This window comes from Microcaecilia unicolor, chromosome 5 (genome assembly GCF_901765095.1).
Source record: "Microcaecilia unicolor chromosome 5, aMicUni1.1, whole genome shotgun sequence".
NCBI lineage: Eukaryota > Metazoa > Chordata > Amphibia > Gymnophiona > Siphonopidae > Microcaecilia > Microcaecilia unicolor.
The window spans coordinates 84,523,242-84,545,033 of record NC_044035.1 but is presented as its reverse complement, the minus strand read 5'-3'; the positions used below and the strand labels follow the sequence as shown (position 1 = coordinate 84,545,033).

The 21,792-nt window shown below is 41.9% G+C and overlaps 1 protein-coding gene and 1 long non-coding RNA gene across 4 annotated transcripts in view; one reads left to right on the top strand and one right to left on the bottom strand.

Annotated features, from left to right (window-relative positions):
• Window positions 1–8,702: 8,702 nt before the first annotated feature.
• On the bottom strand, window positions 8,703–17,765 carry LOC115470134. The gene is made up of 2 exons (XR_003942128.1): window positions 17,661–17,765; window positions 8,703–8,765 (listed from the first exon to the last, which is right to left on the bottom strand). It is a non-coding gene; the product is annotated as an uncharacterized LOC115470134 (long non-coding RNA).
• A 94-nt stretch (window positions 17,766–17,859) lies between these two features.
• STAMBPL1 (STAM binding protein like 1) overlaps window positions 17,860–21,792 on the top strand; it is a 117,000-nt gene continuing 113,067 nt past the window's right edge. Inside the window, exon 1 of one of the 3 annotated variants that reach the window (XM_030203064.1) lies at window positions 17,860–17,957. The gene's annotated coding sequence lies outside the window, so the exon portion shown is untranslated. Of the gene's footprint in view, window positions 17,958–18,024; window positions 18,106–21,792 lie in introns of those variants that run through there. The other 2 variants (XM_030203066.1, XM_030203065.1) reach the window with 2 other exon arrangements.

The following is a 21,792-nucleotide window of genomic DNA, read 5'->3' as shown; positions in this document are numbered from 1 at the left end:
GAGAAAAACTACACTGGCTCCCATTAAAAGAACGAATTGTGTTCAAAGTCTGCACCCTGGTCCACAAAATCATCTACGGGGAAGCCCCGACCTACATGTCAGATCTTATAGATCTGCCTATCAGAAACGCAAAAAGATCATCACGCACATTCCTCAATCTCCACTATCCTAATTGTAAAGGGCTAAAATATAAATCCACATATGCGACCTGTTTCTCATACATCTGCACACAGCTATGGAACGCACTACCGAAGGCCATAAAAACAACACAAGACCTAACCATCTTCCGAAGGCTACTGAAAACAGATCTTTTTAAGAAAGCATACCATAAATATCCATCTTTAAACACTACATAATAACATTATACACAATCTATACTCAGGAACCTTAATGCTATACCAAAATGTATTCTTCTTTACCTTGTATGTACATACATGGTATATATATATATATATATATATATATATATATACACACACCATGATCTGCTTCATATATGTTATGCTCCATGTATGTTACCATGTATGTTTGCACCTTAACGCATTACCATTTCTTATTCTGTTACCCGGAAATGGCAACCGCTATTACGACAAATATGTTTGCACCTAACGCAATACCATTGTAATTCTGTTACCCGGAAATGGCAACCGCCATGACGGCAAATGTAAGCCACATTGAGCCTGCAAATTGGTGGGAAAATGTGGGATACAAATGCTACAAACAAATAAATAAATACTTTAGAACTAGAAAGAAGCAGCTAGAAAAACAAAGGCAGATAAAGACCATATGGCTTATCCAGTTAGCCCATCCATGTCATCTACTCTCCCTTTCATTCCCGTAGAGAGCCTATGTCCCAAACTTTCTTGAATTCAGGTACAGTTTTCATCTTTACCACCTCCACCGGGAAGCCATTCCACAAATTCCCCATCCTTTCCATGAAGAAGTATTTCCTCAGGTTATTTCCGAGTCTATCCTCTTTCACCTTCATCCAAGTCCCTCCTCATTCCAGAGCTTCCTTTCAATTGAAAGACTTGCCTCCTGTGCATTTGTGCCACATAGGTATTTATTTATTTATTTTTTTTTATTACCTTTATTCAGTTTTTATAAAATCTCACAAAATAATGAGACATTGCAATCCACATTAAATTTACAAAAGGAAAAAGAAAACTATTAAAGAATATAAATCTTTCGTCCACAATTAAAGAAAAACTGGATCCAAAACTTTAGAAATACAATATAAAGGAAAAAAGAAAAAAAAAAAAAAAGCACATTTGCTACCTCTATAGGTCTAACTCCTGCCTGCTATTCAGGGAGGGCATACAACATTCACTTCAACTCTTGCATCTAGGAAATCATTAAGCTGCTTTGGATCCATAAACTGATACTGTTTAGACTCTAGCAGTATATTACAAATGCAAGGAAAACGTAATACAAAATTTGCTCCTACAGCCTCGACTCTGGGGCGCAGCGCCAAAAAGGCCCTGCGTCTCATCTGCGTTGGCTTAGAGAGATCAGGAAAAATTCTGATTTTAGAACCCATAAACAGACTTTCTAAATGTCTTAAGGAAAGTCTTAGAACAGCATTCCGGTCTGGCTCCAACACAAAGGTGACCAACATAGTAGTCCTATGAGTGATAACTTCCAACGAGCTTTCCAGGAAAGAAGTAAGGTTCATTGCTTCACCCATTGGTTGCAGGGGGATCTCTCCCAACTTCCCTTTAGGGTTCCAGATGTATTGGGTACGCGTAATGGGGGGCAGTGAATCTTTATCCATCCCTAGAATCTCAATCATATATTTCCTCACCATCTCCAAAGGAGGAATTAAAGGAGACTTGGGGAAATTGAGGAACCTTAAGTTAAGTCTTCTAGCCTGGTTCTCCAGGTATTCTAAACGCTTATGAAGGAAATTATTGTCCTTAACCAAGGCTGCTTCTAAAGTCCCCATTTCTGAAATCTTTGATTCCACTTTTTCCATTTTAGAGGACTGCTGCGCAGTCACCTGTGCCTGCATCAGAACGGCTTCTGAAAGAATTTTAATATCATCTGTATTTTCTTTAATCATACATTGCATAGAGGAGTGAGTGCTGTAAACCATGTCCCATAGTGACTCAAGCGTCACAACGGCCGGTTTCGTTATACCACTTGTTGGTAAAGGGGGGTGTGGCAGGGCCTCACGACGCGAAAGTTTGGAAACTATTTCCTGGGGTAATACCTTTAAGGCCAATAAAGCCGAAGTCTCTCGGTCCTGGGTCCCGCTCGTATCTGCTGCAGTCTGCCCCTCTAACAGCGCTGGTTTCACCCCTCCGGTGTCCTTTCCTGCACAGGCTGCTGCAAACAACTCACTCCCCGGTTGCCGTGGTGCCGTGCGTTCCACGGGGCTCAAAGAAACCCCGTCTCCGCTCTCCATCGACGTCAACGCGTCAATAGCTGCAGAGGGAGTTGAAGCACTCAGAGGTCCTGTTTGCGTCTTCGGAAACTGCAGCGTTGTCTGTTTCATCGACGAACAGGTTCCAGGAGTTGAGGGGACCTCCCTCACCTTTCCCCTCCGCTTTCCCATCGTATTCGACGGGCCGAAGGTCGCGCAAGAAGCAGAAACCCCGCACCTTCTTTCCAGAGCAAATTCAGGTGCGTGTGGTCAGAGCGCCATCTTGGATTCCATTCCTTCGCCACACAAGTATTTAAACGTCTCTTTCATATCTCCGCTCCACCACCTGTCTTCCAAAGTATACATATAGAGATCTTTTGTCTGTTCCCATATGCTTTATGACAAAGTCCACTGATCATTTTATTAACCACCCTCTGAACTGACTCCATCCTGTTTATATCTTTTTGAAGGTGCGGTCTCCTGAACTGTACACAATATTCTAATGTGTCGATGATCAGTGCTCTGAAAATAGTGCCAGAACAGCACAGGGCTATAACGCCCCTATGATCAAAGCTAATAGCATGCAAATTTATGTGTGCTATTAGCTCTAATCATAGGGGTACTTCTGTGGGAGGACTGTGCCTGTGCATGCGCCCAAAGCACAATCCTCCCACAGAAGTTGTTTGACAGGCCTGGGCTGTCAAAAGCCTGGATCTGTCAAACAGCAGAAGAGGTTTGACAGGTCCGGGATTTTCTCCCAGACCTGTCAAACCTAAGCCCGCCCCCCCCCCCCCCCAAACACAAGACCTGAAAGTCCGGTGGACTTCAACACCCCTCCCCTCCCAAAGTACAAAAATGCCCTAGCGCTCCAGTGGGACCACTAGCTTCCCACTCCCCCCATCACACAAAAATGCCTTGGTGGTCCAGTGGGCCGCTATCTGCCCCCCTCCACCCCCCAGCGGCCTACCTCTCCATAGTGGTGGTAGTAGTTGGAGGAGGGAGAGACTAGCAGTCCAACAAGTATATAAGAGTAGGTTAGAAAAAATGTAACTTTGACCCACAGCAAAGATATTTGCTTTTCTTTGGTGCTCGTTGTAAGATATAGAGAGGAAGCAATTATATGAAGACAATTTTCAAAGGAATGTGCCCTTATAATTAAGCAGTATAAATTTCCTAGACTGAGAATTGCCCTCCACTGCAGGGGTATTCAGAAAGGTGTGCTCTGATTTATTCTTAGTGATGGGGTCACTTGGCTTTTCTTCTGTTAGACCCACCTTTCATGAAAGCAATGATGAGGACCGGTTCACTGGCGCAGAGACTCTGATGAGAGAGAGAGAGAGAGAAGGGTCGCAAAGTGTGAGAGAATGCCTTCAAACAAGAGAGCAGACATTTCTGGAAAAATTGCTATATCTGTCAGGAGGGAGGAGTAGATGGCAGTAGACAAGAACCATGATGCCTGTTTACTTATTGCTAGGCAGGGGTTTCTCTTTAACCATGAATGGTGCCCATATTGGTGTAACTTGCACAGTGTAAGGGGGAGGGGGGGTTCCCTGTGAAATCTTGTTTCAGCAGCAGTGCTCAGCAGAGCCCGGCACGGACATTGGCCAATTGTCCTGTTAAGAGCTGTGTGAAGCAGAGTTGTCTGCAAGGCTCATCTCTGTGTTTCTGCTCATCCCCTACGGTCTCTGCACATGGGAAGTGGGGATGCGATGTAGTGTTGTCACTGGCAAAAAGTATAAGCAAAGTTCTTGTGAATAACATGCTGATTGGTTTTGCTAAATAGTGCTGTTTAGTGAGGTGGGAACAAGTTCATAGATGTTTTGTGTCTGCAGGGGCAGGGACATGGAGTATTTTTTTCTAATACCTGCATATCCTGCAGCAGTCATGAAAAGTTTGTGCTGTTTGCTTAGGGCATGGTATCAAGTTACTGTGTAGCAGAAGAGATGATGTCCAGAGAATGAAGACCAGAGTTTTGCTCTGTTGAGCTGCGTGCAAGGCTGCAGCAGTGCAGAGACACAGGCTCAATATAAAACAGCTGCTTTAAAAAAGGTAAGAATGCCAGTGAGCTGGGTGGAAGAGGGGGAACACATCACTGTTTTCTAGTTCAGTATATGAGCCGGTGTTGCAATCCTCCCTTTCCAGCACAGACTGTGTTAGGTGTGGACTGGGCTGGGCCAATACAGCCTAGCAGCTAATTGATCGATTTTCACATTCTCCAGGATCTGAAAAGGGTAAAGTCTGCTGCTGGTGGGTTGCTCACAAAGAAAGGTACAGGGGGGATTCTACCTCGCATCTCTGTGTTTATCAGCCTCTTCGGAGAAAGGGCTCTTTGAATATAAATATCTAGGTATGTTGATAGTCCCTGAAAATGCTGTGCATATGTAATTCATGTAGACCAATTATAAATACATAGTAATTTCAGGACTGGATTTAGGAATAGGCAACCAGATGTTGAAGGCACTAAATACTTGGGCCAAATAAAAGCCTGATTCAGTTGCATTAAAACCTTACTCTATGATCTCTTGGGGAGAGATCTCACCTCCCCATTGCTCTCTGCCAGTACCTTAAACGCAGCCCTGAATAAATTCACTATGATTTTTTTTTTAATCAAATCACTAGGGCTGGGGGCAATGGGAGGAGGAACAGATAGGTAGCTCCAGCTTACTCATATTATCTGGGATTGTAGGTTTTTGCTGCTCAAAGTTCTCTTCTGCAAAGGTGGCTCATCTTAAAAAGTGAGACTGAAAACCAATCAGTGAGGAGAGAGAGGGAATTCTTACTCCCTTCCCCCACAATTCAGCATCACTTCCCCCACCACCCCAATCCTTATGGTTCAACATTGCTCCTTCTCTCTCATCTCCCTCCCTACTCTTCAGCTCTGGATCCAATATATTTCCCTCTCCCTTTCCTCCCACTGTCCAGCATCTCTCTCACATACAATAGCCCTGTCCTATCTTTAAACTTGTGTTTAGCACTAGCGGCCACTGGCAACAGCAGTACTTCACACACTGCCTGCAGCCAGTACCGGAGCCATCCCTATGCTGCATTTCATAACCTCTGATACAACGTCCTGCTCCCAGGGGTTGGGATGTGGCAAAAAGAAGACTCCAAGACTGGTTGCAGGCAGTGTGTGTGAATCACTGCTACTGCCAGTGATCTTTATTTATTTATTTATTTGTTACATTTGTATCCCACATTATCCCACCTCTTTGCAGGCTCAATGTGGCTTACAATTCGTCATGGATACTGAAATAGAAGAGAGTATACATTTGGTTTTACAGAGTGTTTTGGGTTACATGAAGATGAAATACATGATAGTATAAGAGCAAAAGGCATTATAAGGTAATGCTGGATGTATTAAGGGTTGTACAGTTACATGTGTTGCTCATTGTGATATAATCTTGTCAAAGAGATAAGTTTTTAATGCTTTACGGAAGTTGGTCAATTCATAGACCGTTTTCAGGTGACGTGGCAACGCGTTCCAGAACTGCGTACTCATGTAGGAGAAGGTAGATGAGTGCATTAGTTTGTATTTCAGGCCTTTGCACTTAGGGGGATGAAGATTGAGGAATGTACGAGAAGATTTCTTTGCGTTCCTGGGTGGTAGGTCTATTAGGTCCGACATGTAAGCTGGGGCTCGCCATGAATGATTTTATGGACTAGGGTGCAAAGCTTGAATGTGATCCGTTCTTTAAGTGGGAGCCAGTGTAGTTTTTCACGTAAAGGTTTCGCGCTTTCATATTTTGGTTTGCCGAATATTAGTCTGGCTGCCGTGTTCTGGGCAGTCTGGAGTTTTTTAAGTATTTGTTCTTTGCAACCAGCGTAAAGTGAATTGCAGTAGTCCAGATGACTGAGTACTAGTGATTGTACCAGATTGCGGAAGACAGTCCTTGGAAAGTATGGTTTGATTCTTTTTAGTTTCCACATTGAGTGAAACATCTTTTTAGTTATGTTTTTCGCATGGTTCTCAAGTGTCAGGTGTCGATCAATAGTGACTCCAAGAATTTTTAGGGTGTCCGAGACTGGTAGATTTAGTTTAGGTGTGTTGATGGTGGTAAATTTGTTCTTGTTGTATTGTGAGGTGAGTACTAGGCATTGGGTTTTTTCTGCATTGAGTTTCAACTGAAATGCATCTGCCCAGGAATTCATGATGTGTAGGCTTTGCTTGATTTCGTTGGAGATTTCTTTTAGATCTTGTTTGAATGGGATGAAGATCGTTACGTCGTCAGCGTATATGAATGGATTTAGCACTAAAGACTAGTTTGAAGGTAGAAGAGGGTGAGATGTGAGTTCAGAGATGACAGACGTGAGTGGGAAAGGACAGAGAAATACTGGACAATAGGAGGGAAGGATGTTGGACCTGGGGGAAGAAAGGACAGTGAGGAAAAAAAGATGATTCAAAGAGGGAGAGGGAAAAGCAAGACATCCTCTGTGCCAGGAGTCCCCAAACTTGTGCTCTAGGATCTTAGCAGAATTTAGAAAGCAAACTAGGCAGATCCTTCAAAATTTATACTCCAGATGCACTGCTGGAAAACCTTGGTCATTGGTCTTCACTCATTAATGTGGTGAATTTATTTCTTTGGGATCAGCCATCCTTGGCATCTCCATCAACAGCTGCAATTCTCTCATTTTAAGCAACAACAACAATTCATCATCATATGTACAGATTACCTTACAGATGAAATACATGAGAAAATCCAGTTGTAATTGCCCTCATTCATCTAGTTGTTTTTGTCTTTATTCCTTTTTTTTTTTCTGGCAGTGGGCTATTGTTGGGGAGTATCTTCTCCAAGATACACCTTCAGCACCAGAGTACTTGTAATGGGGTCTTCCCTTCCTTCATGGACCTGTGTTCATTGCTCTTATAGCACACCCAAACCTAAACGGCCCTGCTGGACAGGAGTTCCAAACACAGAGCCGCTATACCAAACCCCAACAGTTTAACCAGGCACTGGGCCATTTCTATTCAGATCTGACAGTGGAATCCCCCATAGGCAAAAGAGTAGCACAGTAGATAACTATCTGCCATCATCTACTATGTTTTGTCGACGGCAGATGAAACCTGTGAAACCCAGGTTCAGAGAGATAGTATTAGATAGTTGCCATGTTCCTCCAAGTTATAACATGAGAGAAAAACTAAAAAAACAAAGACAAATTTAGGTTGAAGAGAAGTTTTGTCCAGGGAAAAGGTCTGAACAATGAAGTCTCAAGCTCTAGGGAAAGCTGTTGCATTAGAACAGACTTTTTACATTAAGGGCTTCGTAATAAGAGGCGTAATTGAAATCAAGAGGGTTGTGGAACAGTGGTTCTTTCGTGAAAGTAGTGTGTAAAAGCTGTGGTATATAAGGTCCTAGAATTTCAAGTTCTTATAAAATTCAGAACAGTTCAAAGGTGTAAAACTGAGGGACATCTAGCAACAAGAAAAGAAAAATAAAAAAACGAACACCACTGTTTCTAGACCTTTAGTAGAAAGCTGTCATTATCAGAAATATATGCCTCTTTCATGACTTTGTTGAAGAAGTGAGTTCTAAACAAAAAAAAGAACCAAGTCAGAAATTTACACACTCAAAATACCATTTTCAAGCAGGCAAGCGCTCTGTCCATTTCAGCTGGCTACACGTAACTTGGGTAGATTATACCAGCTACAGCAAACCAAGGCTAACTACAAGCCAGTAAAGCTGTATGGTGAGGGCTCTAGCTAGAGAGCCAGCATATCACTGTGCTAGTGACAGATGTGCCATATGAATCTGTAACTTGTTGTCTTACTTATACAAAGTCTCCTACCATCCTTTAAACAAGTCAAAAATCCAATGTTCAATTTCCATGCAAATATCTCATAAAATACTGTTTTGTGAAGAATATTTTGTTCACATCTCCACAGGCACCTTTATTAATAGTAAGAGGGCTTTTGGAGCTGCAGCTGTATCTGCTGTTATGTCTAAATGCTCCTGGAACATAGTTGCATTTTTGCTACTTCTTTGTTATTTAGTTACTTATTTCTTTTCAATGTTCTGTCTTCCTCCTATTGTGGGCTATTAAAGTATTTTTCTTTATTATGTATAATTTAATTTATGATAGTTTATATATCTTTTACATTTTTCTGCATAAATATAAAATAAAAAACATTGTCCACGTCTGACTGCATTGGACAGACAAAAATACCTGTCACCAATGCCACCACTTTCACACTGTTGATCTTTTCACCATGCTTCTCCCCCACCTTTTCCCTACATAATTGCTGCACTTGCTCGTGGGCCAAGTTCACTGTATGGATGTTGACAGTCCACACATCAAGGGATGCACTCATCTGAGAAAGGCCAACACAGTTGTTTGTTTGTTTTTTGTAACGTTCCAGGGACATTTATCCTAATCCATCCCTTCCAGCATTCCACAGGCCATCCTGGAAAAGATGGGAAAATGATATTAAATTCAAACAGCAAAAATACAATAGAAATAGGTCCTAGTTATAAATATTGCTTAGTTAACTGGAAATCCAGTAGGTATAAACTGTATTATTTCTGACTTTACTTGTTTTGGACTGCTTTGGGTCCCTTCCTCTTACTGAACTGATCATTAACAGTTCAGTATAGATATGGCTTGCAAGTACTTTATAGCGGTTTTGGGAATTCCTTCTGAAGTATTACCTTCTTTGGTTAGAGCAACATACATTTCTCTAACTGGAAAACGTGTTAAAGACCAAGAAAGAGATACAAGGACTATGGACTTGACTTCCAGAGAAGACTCTAAAAAAACAGTTATCAAACGAAGAACTAGATTAGTAGTTATGTGTGCCACCTGACTGGAACCTGATAATGTGTTTATACTTTAATCATCAAAAACTTTTTGGGGGGTCTAGTATATGTATGTTTCCTGATTTATCACGTTCTACGCAGCCTGCCATGAGTGGGAAAGCGCAGGGTACAAATGTAAGAAAAAAAAAAAAAAGAGGCGACGAGAATTTCAGATTGTCTCAGCTCTTGGAGCTAGTTACTACTACTACTACTTAACATTTCTAGAGCGCTACTAGGGTTACGCAGCGCTGTACAATTTAACAAAGAGAGACAGTCCCTGCTCAAAGAGCTTACAATCTAATAGACAAGTGAACGGTCGGTCCGATAGGGGCAGTCAAATTGGGGCAGTCTGGATTCACTGAACGGTAAGGGTTAGGTGCCGAACGCAGCATTGAAGAGGTGGGCTTTAAGCAAAGACTTGAAGATGGGCAGGGAGGGGGCTTGGCGTAAGGGTTCAGGAAGGTTGTTCCAAGCATAGGGTGAGGCGAGGCAGAATGAGCGGAGCCTGGAGTTGGCGGTGGTGGAGAAGGGTACTGAGAGGAGGGATTTATCCTGTGAACGGAGGTTACGGGCGGGAACGTAAGGGGAGATGAGGGTAGAGAGGTAGTGAGGGGCAGCAGACTGAGTGCATTTGTAGGTAAGAAGGAGAAGCTTGAATTGAATGCGGTATCTGATCGGAAGCCAGTGAAGTGACCTGAGGAGAGGGGTGATATGAGTATATCGGTTCTGGCGGAATATGAGACGTGCAGCAGAGTTCTGAACAGACTGAAGGGGGGATAGATGGCTAAGTGGGAGGCCGGTGAGGAGTAAGTTGTGTTGGAATGTATTGTATTTTTACATGCATTGCCTGTCACCTATTATTTCTCTGTGATTACTCTGTGACCTCTGATGTGAATTACTTAGAGAGGTCACACAGCTATGCAACTTCCTGTGGGGGTTAGACACAGCAGACACAGCACATGCAGCACATGGAGCACATGGAGCTCATGATCTCTCCTAACCTGAGAGGATCTATGGTGGTGTGAGCATCCATTACCATCTAAGCACATGGAAGGAGCTGATAATACAAATGTATAGTAATATGTATATATAAGCCTGTCTGATTATAATCTAACTACAAACTGTGAGTAAACAGATGTTTTGTTACTTCAACTTTAAAGTGACTCAGCAGTGAATTATTCAGGGGTGAATGAGAGAGAGATGAAGAAAGAAATTAACATTTCTAAAGCTGAAGCTGTGTGTACTAAAATCTGCTAATTATTTACTACAAATAATCCAACAAAAGGGTTATGGGCCCAGAGTCCAGGAATTGAAAAAGAAGAGAAATATTACCAGGCAGAAAAAAAGGCCACATTTTTCTCTTAAGTTTTAAAGGAAAGATTCAGTCTGTCTCTCTCTCCCCCCACACAGCAGACAGAAGGCTAAGAAAATGGCTGAGGGAAGAAATTCACCATTGTTCTATTCTCTCAAGGTGCCTAGATTAACTGAGTTTAATTATCAGCAGTGGGAATTAAGATTCATATGTTTCCTTCGAGCAAAAAGATTAGATATATGCTTAGACCAAGACAGAACAGCTGAAAATATGGCTGAATGGGACAATGCAAACTATTATGTGAAGTGCATGCTTTTGGAAGCTCTCTCAGAGAAACAAGCCATATTAGTGGAGGGAAAAGATACACCAAAGGACATTATATATAAACTGAGAACTATGTATGCAACTACATATGCAAAGCAGCAACCAATTTGGTTAGCAGAGTTGAATGAAACCAAATTAAGGGATAAAAGTAAATGTAATGATCACATTATGCATCTTATGTCTTCATTTCAAAAGCTAGAACTTTCTGGAATTCCCATGTGTGATGCATTGAAAAGAGCATTTCTTTTTACCTCACTATCAAAGAAGTTTGATGTTTTTAGGTCTGTAAATGAGGCCATTGAAGGGCAATCTTTTGAACAGGCAACATCAAAACTAAGGCAGGAATGCATAATAAATGATTCTGAGGAGATGTGTTCTCAAAGCAAGTCAGAGAGAAATGAAACAAATTTCTTGGCAAAGAACAGAGGAAGGCGGAGCTATGGGAAAACTCCACCCAAGGGCAAGCTGATTTGCTACTTATGTGGAAAGGAGGGACATGTATCTAAATGGTGTAAGGAAACACAAAACACTCCCTCTAGCTCACCTAAGCCAATGGAACTAAAGAATTTTCAAACCAGGAAATGTATGAAGGACAAAGATAAACACAAGGGCTTTCTAATGGCAGAAAAATCTTTGACTATGGTAAATAATAATTCAAATGAAAGTACTTGGATTTTGGATTCAGGGAGCACATGCCATTTAACCAATTGTAAAGATTTCTTTCAGGAAATGTGTCCAGAGGAAGGTATTCTTAAAACTGCAAACGCAGGGACTGCTAAGATCCAAGCAAAAGGGATTGGATTCTTAAAATGCAAAGTGTCTAATGAAGTTAAAGAAATTCCTGTAAGTGATGTCTTGTATATTCCCCAAGCAGTTTGTAATATGCTTAGTGTATCTACATTAGATAAGAAGGGATTTGCGATTCATTTTGAAAACAGTAAGTGCACAATCTCTAAAAATGATGAAGTGTATGCTGAAGCTTTTATGCATAATGATGTTTATAAGCTGAACATTTCAGGTGAAGCCTCACATATGGCGCAAGTAAGGAAGAATGATGGTAAATGTAGTCTGGAAATCTGGCACCGCCGCCTGGGACATCGTGATTGTAAGGTGATCCAGGATCTTTACAGTAAGCAACTGGCCACCGGCATTCAGATAAGTGCAGATGCTGGTAAAATGGAGAAATGCATAGACTGTGTTACTCAAAAAGGTGTGAGACCCTCATTTCCTGCATACACAGGAAATAGGAGTAATAAGTGCTGGACTTAATACACAGTGACTTATGTGGACCGTTTAATATCCCATCATTGGGAAATAACAGATTTGTGCTAATATTCTTGGATGATTTCTCTAGATATTGTGTGGCCTATTTGCTGAAAGAGAAAAGTCAAGTCACAGACATGCTGAAGAAATACGTAGCCATGGTGAGCAATAAATTTGAAAGAAAACCAAAGGTTCTTCAGACCGACAATGGTGGTGAGTTCACTTCACAAAGCATGTGCACATTTCTAGAACAAAAAGGCATTCAGCATATCACAACAGTAGCTTATACACCAGAGCAAAATTCTGTTGCAGAGAGAAAATTTAGGTCACTTGTGGAAATGACCAGATGTATGCTGTCAGATAGCAATCTCCCTAAAAGACTATGGGGGGAAGCCATTCTCACAGCAGTGTACCTACAAAACAGAATGCCAACTAAAGGCGCTGAGCGCACACCACATGAGACATGGCATGGTAGGAAGCCAAACCTGTCACACATAAGAACATTTGGAAGTACAGCATATGCTCATGTACCAAAGCAAAGAAGGCATAAGCTGGATTCCACAACAGAAAGGGGCATTTTAGTTGGCTATACTCCAGGACACAAAGGATATAGAATTTTGAATCTGAAAACTGGCATTGTTGGCATAAGACATGTTACATATTTTGATGAAAACAAAAGGGTTGATAAAGGCTGGATTATCCCAGATGAGCCTTATCATCCAGAATATGAAACTAGAACCATAATAGACATGCCAGTGTATATAAATGCCATACCAAGGCAGATGTCTGAAAGCAACTCATCTGTATCTAACGAGGAACAGGCAGAGGAAACAGACACAGAAAGGATCATGAAGAAGACAGTACAGTTGGAGAAGGGGAATCAATTGGAGAAGAACTCTCAGATTTAGAGGATGCGGAAAGGTCAGACCAACCTGTTGTCAGACGCTCATCCAGGGAAAACAAAGGTGTTCCACCCCCAAGACTGTCTTACCTAACAAAGTCAGCAGAAGCTCAAGAGCCCTTAACATGGGATGAGATTGAGAAAATGCCAGCAGAAGAAGCTGCTGAATGGCATAAAGCTGCACAAGAAGAAATTGATGCATTGGATAAAAATAATACTTGGATTCTTACAAAATTACCTCCTGGCAAGAAAGCTATAGGATGCAAATGGGTATTCAAGTTAAAAAGGAATGCACAAGGAAAAGTGGAAAGGTATAAAGCAAGATTAGTGGCAAAGGGATATCTTCAAAAATATGGAGAAGATTTTGATGAAGTGTTTGCACCTGTAGTGAAACACACGACAATTAGAACACTTCTGAGCATTGCAGTCTCAAAAGGCATGCAAGTCAACCACATTGATGTGAAAACAGCATTTCTTCACGGAGATATAATTGAAGACTTGTACATGGAACAGCCAACAGGTTTCATAAATACAAAACAAAGACAGCTAGTGTGTAAATTAAACAAAGGTCTTTATGGATTAAAGCAAGGTGCAAAATGTTGGAATGAAAAATTGCATGAAATATTGACAAATTTAGGATTTAAGCAAGGTGAAGCAGATAAATGCTTGTACACTAGGTGCACAAATGGACAATATGCATACATTTTTGCTTTTGTTGATGATCTGCTCATTGCAAACAAAAGTGAGCAAGAGTACAAGGACATTGTAAAGTGTTTAAACCTCAATGTTGAGATAAAAGAACTGGGTAATGTGTCATACTATCTTGGTATAGAAATTGAGAAACAAAATGATGGTTCTTATCTTCTAAGCCAGAAGCAGAAAATAAATGAGCTTATTGAAAGTTTAGGTATGCAAGATGCCCAAGTTGTAAGCACTCCCATGATCACTGATTTTCTGAAGGATGAAACAGTAAGAGAACCTTTACCAGATAACATCCAATATAGATCAGCCATAGGTAAGCTTTTATATCTAGCTACCACATACAGGGCTGATATAGCAAATGCAGTAGGAATTTTGAGCAGAAGGGTCAGCTCACCTACCAAATCAGATTGGACTGCAGTTAAAAGGATGGTAAGGTATTTAAAGGGTACCATTGATTGTAAATTAAAGATTTCAGCCAATAGTAATCCAAAACTAATATGTTACTGTGATTCAGATTGGGCAGGGGATCATTCTGATTATAAATCCACAAGTGGATATGTGTTTATGTATGGAAATGTACAAATTTCATGGGCCAGTCATAAACAAAGTATTGTGAGTCTGTCTTCTACAGAAGCTGAATATGTGGCCGTATCGGAAGCGTGCAGAGAACTGATGTGGATTGAAAAAACTTATGCTGGATTTCGGAATAGCTGAAAAGAGACCAATCCAGATAATGGAAGATAATCAGAGCTGCATCCGACTGTCACAGAATGACAAGGTTCAGTCACGCACCAAGCACATCGCAACGAAATACCACAACGTGCGAGAGTTGGCGAAAGAAGGGGTCATCAGTCTACACTATTGTCACACCAGTGAGATGACAGCTGACATCATGACCAAACCGTTACCCAGAGAACATTTTGTGAATCTGCGTATAAAGCTTGGACTTTGTATGAATAAATAATTGCATGACAGTTATGCATGAGAAGGGGTTTGTTGGAATGTATTGTATTTTTACATGCATTGCCTGTCACCTATTATTTCTCTGTGATTACTCTGTGACCTCTGATGTGAATTACTTAGAGAGGTCACACAGCTATGCAACTTCCTGTGGGGGTTAGACACAGCAGACACAGCACATGCAGCACATGGAGCACATGGAGCTCATGATCTCTCCTAACCTGAGAGGATCTATGGTGGTGTGAGCATCCATTACCATCTAAGCACATGGAAGGAGCTGATAATACAAATGTATAGTAATATGTATATATAAGCCTGTCTGATTATAATCTAACTACAAACTGTGAGTAAACAGATGTTTTGTTACTTCAACTTTAAAGTGACTCAGCAGTGAATTATTCAGGGGTGAATGAGAGAGAGATGAAGAAAGAAATTAACATTTCTAAAGCTGAAGCTGTGTGTACTAAAATCTGCTAATTATTTACTACAAATAATCCAACAAGTTGCAGTAGTCCAGGCGAGAGGTAATGAGAGCGTGGACGAGAGTTCGGGTGGTGTGTTCAGAGAGGAAAGGGCGAATTTTGCTGATGTTAAAGAGGAAGAAGCGACAGGTCTTGGCTATCTGCTGGATATGCGCAGAGAAGGAAAGAGAGGAGTCAAAGATGACTCCGAGGTTGCGGGCAGATGAGACGGGGAGGATGAGGGTGTTATCAACTGAGATAGAAAGTGGAGGAAGAGGAGAAGTGGGTTTTGGTGGAAAGACGATAAGCTCGGTCTTGGACATGTTCAGTTTCAGGTGGCGGTTGGACATCCAGGCAGCAATGTCGGATAAGCAGGCCGATACCTTTGCCTGGGTCTCCGCGGTGATGTCTGGTGTGGAGAGATACAGTTGGGTGTCATCAGCATAGAGATGATACTGGAAACCATGAGATGAGATCAGGGAGCCCAGGGAAGAGGTGTAGATTGAGAAGAGAAGGGGTCCAAGGACCGATCCCTGGGGAACACCAACAGATAAGGGGATGGGGGTGGAGGAAGATCCATGAGAGTGAACTTTGAAGGTGCGGTGGGAGAGATAGGAGGAGAACCAGGAGAGGACAGAGCCCTGGAACCCAAATGAGGACAGTGTGGCAAGAAGTAAGTCATGATTGACAGTGTCAAAAGCGGCGGATAGATCCAGGAGGATGAGGATGGAGTAGTGGTTAATAGTTAATAGTTATATATTAAAAGTCTTGGCTCTTGGAGCAAGTTATATATTAAAATTCCTTGAGGAATTTTGTATTCCTTGAGGGTAAATCTTATTTGTTTTTTGACCCTAGACAACTTCAGAATATTTTGTCCAGTAATGCAACTTATATTCCTTAAGGATTTTGTACCTCAGAGAACATAATGTTATAAGACTAACTGTCCTGTAGTCTATGCTAAATATGTGTTAATATTCCCCCCCCTCCCCCGGTTTGGCCCTCTTTTGTGTGTGGGTTAAAGTATGTTTGAATTTTTGCTCATTGTTAAGTGAATTGTAAAAAGTAAAATTTATAAAATACACGTTTTAAAATTTTTTTTAAAGACAAGTTGTGTTTAGCTGCCTTATACAAGACGTTCCCACAATAATCCCTAGCAGGGCACTAATGCTCTCACACAAACCCCCCCCCCCCCCCCTCGTTTACTAAGCCGGGCTCTATCGGCATTGCCGCATGGCTTAGTAAACAGGGAGAGGGGTAAGTTATATCCGATTCAAGAAATGTGCAGGACAGGGAAGGAGAAATAGGGGTGATATGATACAGACGTTAAAATATATGAAAGGTATTAATCCGCAAATGAACCTTTTCCGTAGATGGGAAGGCGGTAGAACTAGAGGACATGAAATGAGATGGAAGGGGACAGACTCAAGAAAAATGTCAGGAAGTATTTTTTTCACAGAGAGAGTGGTGGATACTTGGAATGTCCTCCCATGGGAGGTGGTGGAGATGAAAACAGTAACAGAATTCAAACATGTGTGGGATAAACATAAAGGAATCCTGTTCAGAAGGAATGGATCCTCAGAAGCTTAGCCGAGATTGGGTGGCAGCGCCGGTGGGGGGAGGCGGGGCTAGTGCTGGGCAAGACTTCTACAGGTCTGTGCCCTAAAAAAGGCAGATACAAATCAAGGTAAGGTATACACAAAAAGTAGCACATATGAGTTTGTCTTGTTGGGCAGACTGGATGGGCCATGTAGGTCTTTTTCTGCCGTCATCTACTATGTTACTCTAATACGACCATAGACCTATTTTATAACAGCTCCACTCAAATACAGACCTCTTAATAGTACACATGCTTCTGTTGGCCATTTACAGATACATACACATCCACACAATTTTACAAAAGCCATTTCCACATATAGAACGTGCTTCACACAGAGAACATGCTTTATAAGATTATATTCAACGTGGTTAAAATATACATTTTTACAAAACTGCATCTTAAGTAGATGTATTAAGAAATGTATTAAGTTATGTCCAATAAAAAAGGTATCATATTTTCTTTTCCATGTTTTATTTTGTTTGATTTCTATTGATAACCTTAAGAGTGGACTAACACGGCTACCACACTCCTCTACAAAACTGCAGCAACAATACAATAAAGCTATAGGTCATAGAAAGGTTTTGCATTTACGGATTCAAAGTCAGTTAAGTGTGGGAATATACAGTGCATGTGCAAGTCCATGCACACATAGATAAACTTGAGTGCAATTGCAGGAGCGTAGGAGACGCTTTGAAGGCTCACGAATCTCGAAGCCCTTCACTAGACATACGAGGGATTTCCAAAGATAGGACCTGCGCCCTTCCTCCATTGGGGGCGTCCAAATAACCCCAATACAGGGACGCTGACGAGGGGACGGTGTAAAAACCGCAGATCTGGCTTTTACACCGTCCCCGCTGACGAGGCCAAAGCTGACTCGACATATTGTCAACATCTCCAAACGCGACGAGAAAGGAAACCCGAGGCAGAAGACATCCTACAACTCGCACAAAGCCGTGCTAACATCTCTCTTCCACCTCGTCCTACCTTTCAACTTATCCTTGAGAAATCACCGGCGGCATTACAGTAGCAGCACCAATTCAAATTTAACGACTTACACCTACACCACCACCAACCATACATCTGCGTAGAATCCCGCCCCCTTCTGACGCAACTTCCTGGTTTCGCCGGCAGAGGGGGCGGGATGCCAATGACTGAAAGAAGGTGTGGCAGAGGGGGCGGGGCGTTGGGGAAGGAACGCTCAGGCCGGACGGAGAGTCGGAGCAAAGGAGGTTGTATTGTAGGAGTTGCTGCTGTTGCTCTCACTCGAAGGAACGTTTAAAGGTAGGACGTCGAGGGGGGGGGTTGAGAATAAGGGAGAGAAGCCAGTCTAGGGGCCGGGAAGAGAGGCAGAGAGATTGTGCTGGGGAGAGGAGTCTTGGATCCCTGAATGCATGTGTAAAGGGTGCTCGGCGTGTGAGGATAGTCAAATGTATGTATCTCTGCTTCTAGTAATTGTAATTCTAGGATGTGTGTCCGAGAAGGGATTTGGCTTACTTACATTACCACAAAACTGTGTCTCTGCTGAAAAACAACTCGAGGATATCGTGTCAGATGGGAAGTACTATGATTAGGGGCTTAGAACCCGTGGAGGACTTTGATATGATATGAGTGGATTGAAGTGGATCCGCATAGCACATACCTTATTCAGATACCGGTTACTTTGTTGGTATTGCAGATTTTATATGTGCTACCTGCCAATCATATGTAGATTAATGAAAATGAAAGGTAAAAAATTATGTACAGAGTAGTAATCGTAACTGTAAAACAAAGTTATAGGGTGCAGAAAGGACAAAAAATAATTATTTCCAGATGTTGGTACTGGCCTGTGTTGTCCCTGGTCAAATTACACTTCTGGTTTGGTAGTTGCCTATGACATACCTGTAGCAGCTCTTGTCTTGTTTCCCAGTGTTATACCTACTTTGGGTAATGTTTATCTCTCATTTTTTGTTTTTCTTTGCTTTTGTTTTTGTGTTTTTCTTTGCACAGTACAGAAGTAAATATATTTCTATTACCATTTTTCTGGTGTTAGGTTGCAAGCAGAGAAGCTTTTATCAGCATTTTCTAGGAAATCAAAGACTCACCAAATACCGAACAAGTGACCATGTGTGATCGTGGTTGGGAATTCTGTTATTATGCAGTTAATTTAGCTTTCCAGTCTGTTCCTCCAGAAGCAGGTGTGTTGGTGTACAAGGGGGCATACTGTAATATTTGTATTGCAGCCTTTTCATAGCTGTTTGCTTTCTGGGTGTTAATTGTGATTTGATATGGCAGGTTTGCTAAATTATATGTTTGTACTTTTTCCCATAGTAACACAGTAAATGACAGCAGCAGGTAAAGACCAAACAAGCCCACCCAATCCGCCCACAAATAATGTCTTACATTGGGTTAAAGTGCATATGGATTCCCGCATAGAACCTAGCACCCTCTCTCCTTTCCCCAATATCCCTCATCTAATCTATCAAAGTAACTGCCACTTCATACAAGGTTTTATGTTACTGCAGAGTGTGGATATGCTTGTCTTGTAAGGTAAGTAATTAGGGGAAATGTCCTAGTTCTGTTCTGCATCTGTTAGTAATTATTTTACTCACACTTTCTCACCATATCCTTAAGTGAAGTATGATTCACTGTATAGTATATGGCAATTAACTGTTTTACATCATGCAAGGTTCCACGTTAGGAGTCACGGACCAAGAAAGGGATCTAGGTGTCGTCGTTGATGATACGTTGAAACCTTTTGCTCAGTGTGCTGCTGCGGCTAAGAAAGCAAATAGAATGTTAGGTATTATTAGGAAAGGAATAGAAGACAAAAATGAGGATGTTTATAATGCCTTTGTATTGCTCCATGGTGCGACCGCACCTCGAATATTGTGTTCAATTCTGGTCGCGGATGAGTGGCCTAGTGGTTAGGGTGGTGGACTTTGGTCCTGGGGAACTGAGGAAGTGAGTTCGATTCCCACTTCAGGCACAGGCAGCTCCTTGTGACTCTGGGCAAGTCACTTAACCCTCCATTTCCCCATGTAAGCTGCATTGAGCCTGCCATGAGTGGGAAAGCGCAGGGTACAAATATAACAAAAAAAAAGATAAAGCGGAATTAGAAAAGGTGCAGAGAAGGGTGACGAAAATGATAAAGGTGATGGGACGACTTCCCTATGAGGAAAAGCTAAAGCGGCTAGGGCTCTTCAGCTTGGAGAAGAGGCATCTGAGGGGAGATATGATAGAGGTCTATAAAATAATGAGTGGAGTTGAACGGGTAGATGTGAAGCGTCTGTTCACGCTTTCCAAAAATACTAGGACTAGGGGGCATGCGATGAAGCTACAATGTAGTAAATTTAAAACGAATCGGAGAAAGTTTTCTTCACTGAACATGTACTTAAACTCTAGAATCCGTTGCCAGAGAATGTGGTAAAGGCAGTTAGCTTAGCGGAGTTTAAAAAGGTTTGCACGTCTTCCTAAAGGAAAGGTCCATAGACCGTTATTAAATGAACTTGGGGAAAATCCACTATTTCTGGGATAAGCAGTATAAAATGTTTTGTACATTTTTGAGAATTTGCCAGGTATTTGTGACCTGGATTGGCCACTGTTGGAAACAGGATGCTGGGCTTGATGGACCTTTGGTCTTTCCCAGTATGGCAATACTTATGTACTTATGTACTATTTTTCCAGGACAGTTAAGATACTGGAAAATCTGAAGTTTCTGCCAGGTGCCTGTTTACCATTTTTTCCAGTATACTCCATTACATTCTATATGGCAGTGACCTGGAAATAGATGAACAGTCCTTTGAAGGCTGGTATCAAGTACTAGGTCACACTGCTGCCTTCCTCGTTTAGTTGTAGTTTCCCTGTTTAGTTGTGGAAGTAATGATTAGGGAGGTCATACTAGTGGTAAGGAGAGGAGAACCAGTTCTGGATGTGGAGCCATTGGGGATACATGCCCCATTAAGCCCTTCCTAAAAGTATGCTTATGCCTTCTACCATTTTCTCCCATTCTTGGTGTTCTTGTCTGCTTCTAGAAGCTGTCACTTCTGTAATGAGTTTGATGCCCCGTTCCCTGCTTTTTCTCAGAGTTTCCACTTTACCTCCCCCACCATGGCAATGCTGGTCTCTATTTTTTCTGGAGCTTAATTTCTTTCTAGTGCTTCTCTCCTTCCTCAGAAGCATTTCTGCTTTTTCCCTTCCCTAGTACTATGCTAGCACTATCAAGCAAGGGTGGGAATCAGAGAGAAAGCAGGCATCAAGACCCTCAGAAACAGGCAAAAAGAAGAATGAAAGGTAAAAGTCATAGAATCAGAAGAGAATGTTGATGGAGGGAAGGAAGCAAACCTTGGTAATGGGTGGCAGAAGACAGGAAAGAATACAGTGAGGAGGGTCAGGATCACTGGGATGGGGAGAGGAAAATACAGATCAGGTGGGGTGGAAGATGATAGGTCACATTTTGGAAGGTTTGGTAAGGGAATAAGGCGAAAGGTGTGGGAACAGACACACAGTAGTAAAAAAAAAAAGAGACATAAAATATATTTAAGAGAAGTCAAATGCAAAAAAAGTAAGAGGAAACTAATAATGAAGAGACAGTAATAAGAGAGATGGAAAAGAGGAAGAGAGAGAGAGAGAGAGTGAATCAGATGTGAGACAGAAAAAGCTGCAAGAGCAGTTTTAGTTTTGATGATGATTTCCTGCTGTCATTTTTTCCTATGGTTACTCACTTGGCTTGTTTGATTCCTGGTGTCTCCTTAGTTTGCCTGTCTGTTTTTTTTTTTTTTTGTAGCTTCTCCATGTCTGGCAAGGACAACATGCTGTTTGCAGTACCTACAGATATTCCTTCATGGCCTCCTTTCTTATGTAGGAAACACACCTGAGAGGAAATGTAGTGTGTTCTCTCAATCCCCTCCCGCCCCTCCCCCTCCACCAATGTAACTATGGCCCAAGGTTGGAGACTTAGAAGAGTTGTTGAAACACCAGTCAGTATAGAATGCGTGTTTGGTATAGGGCTTTGTTCCTTGAATGCAGGGTACAGGCATTTTGAAGATGATGGCACCGTGAGTGGGCATTGCTCCTGCCTCATTCAAGATACTGGGTCAGGGAGCTAAGCTTGGCTTCATGGGTGGATGGGGAGGGGGGC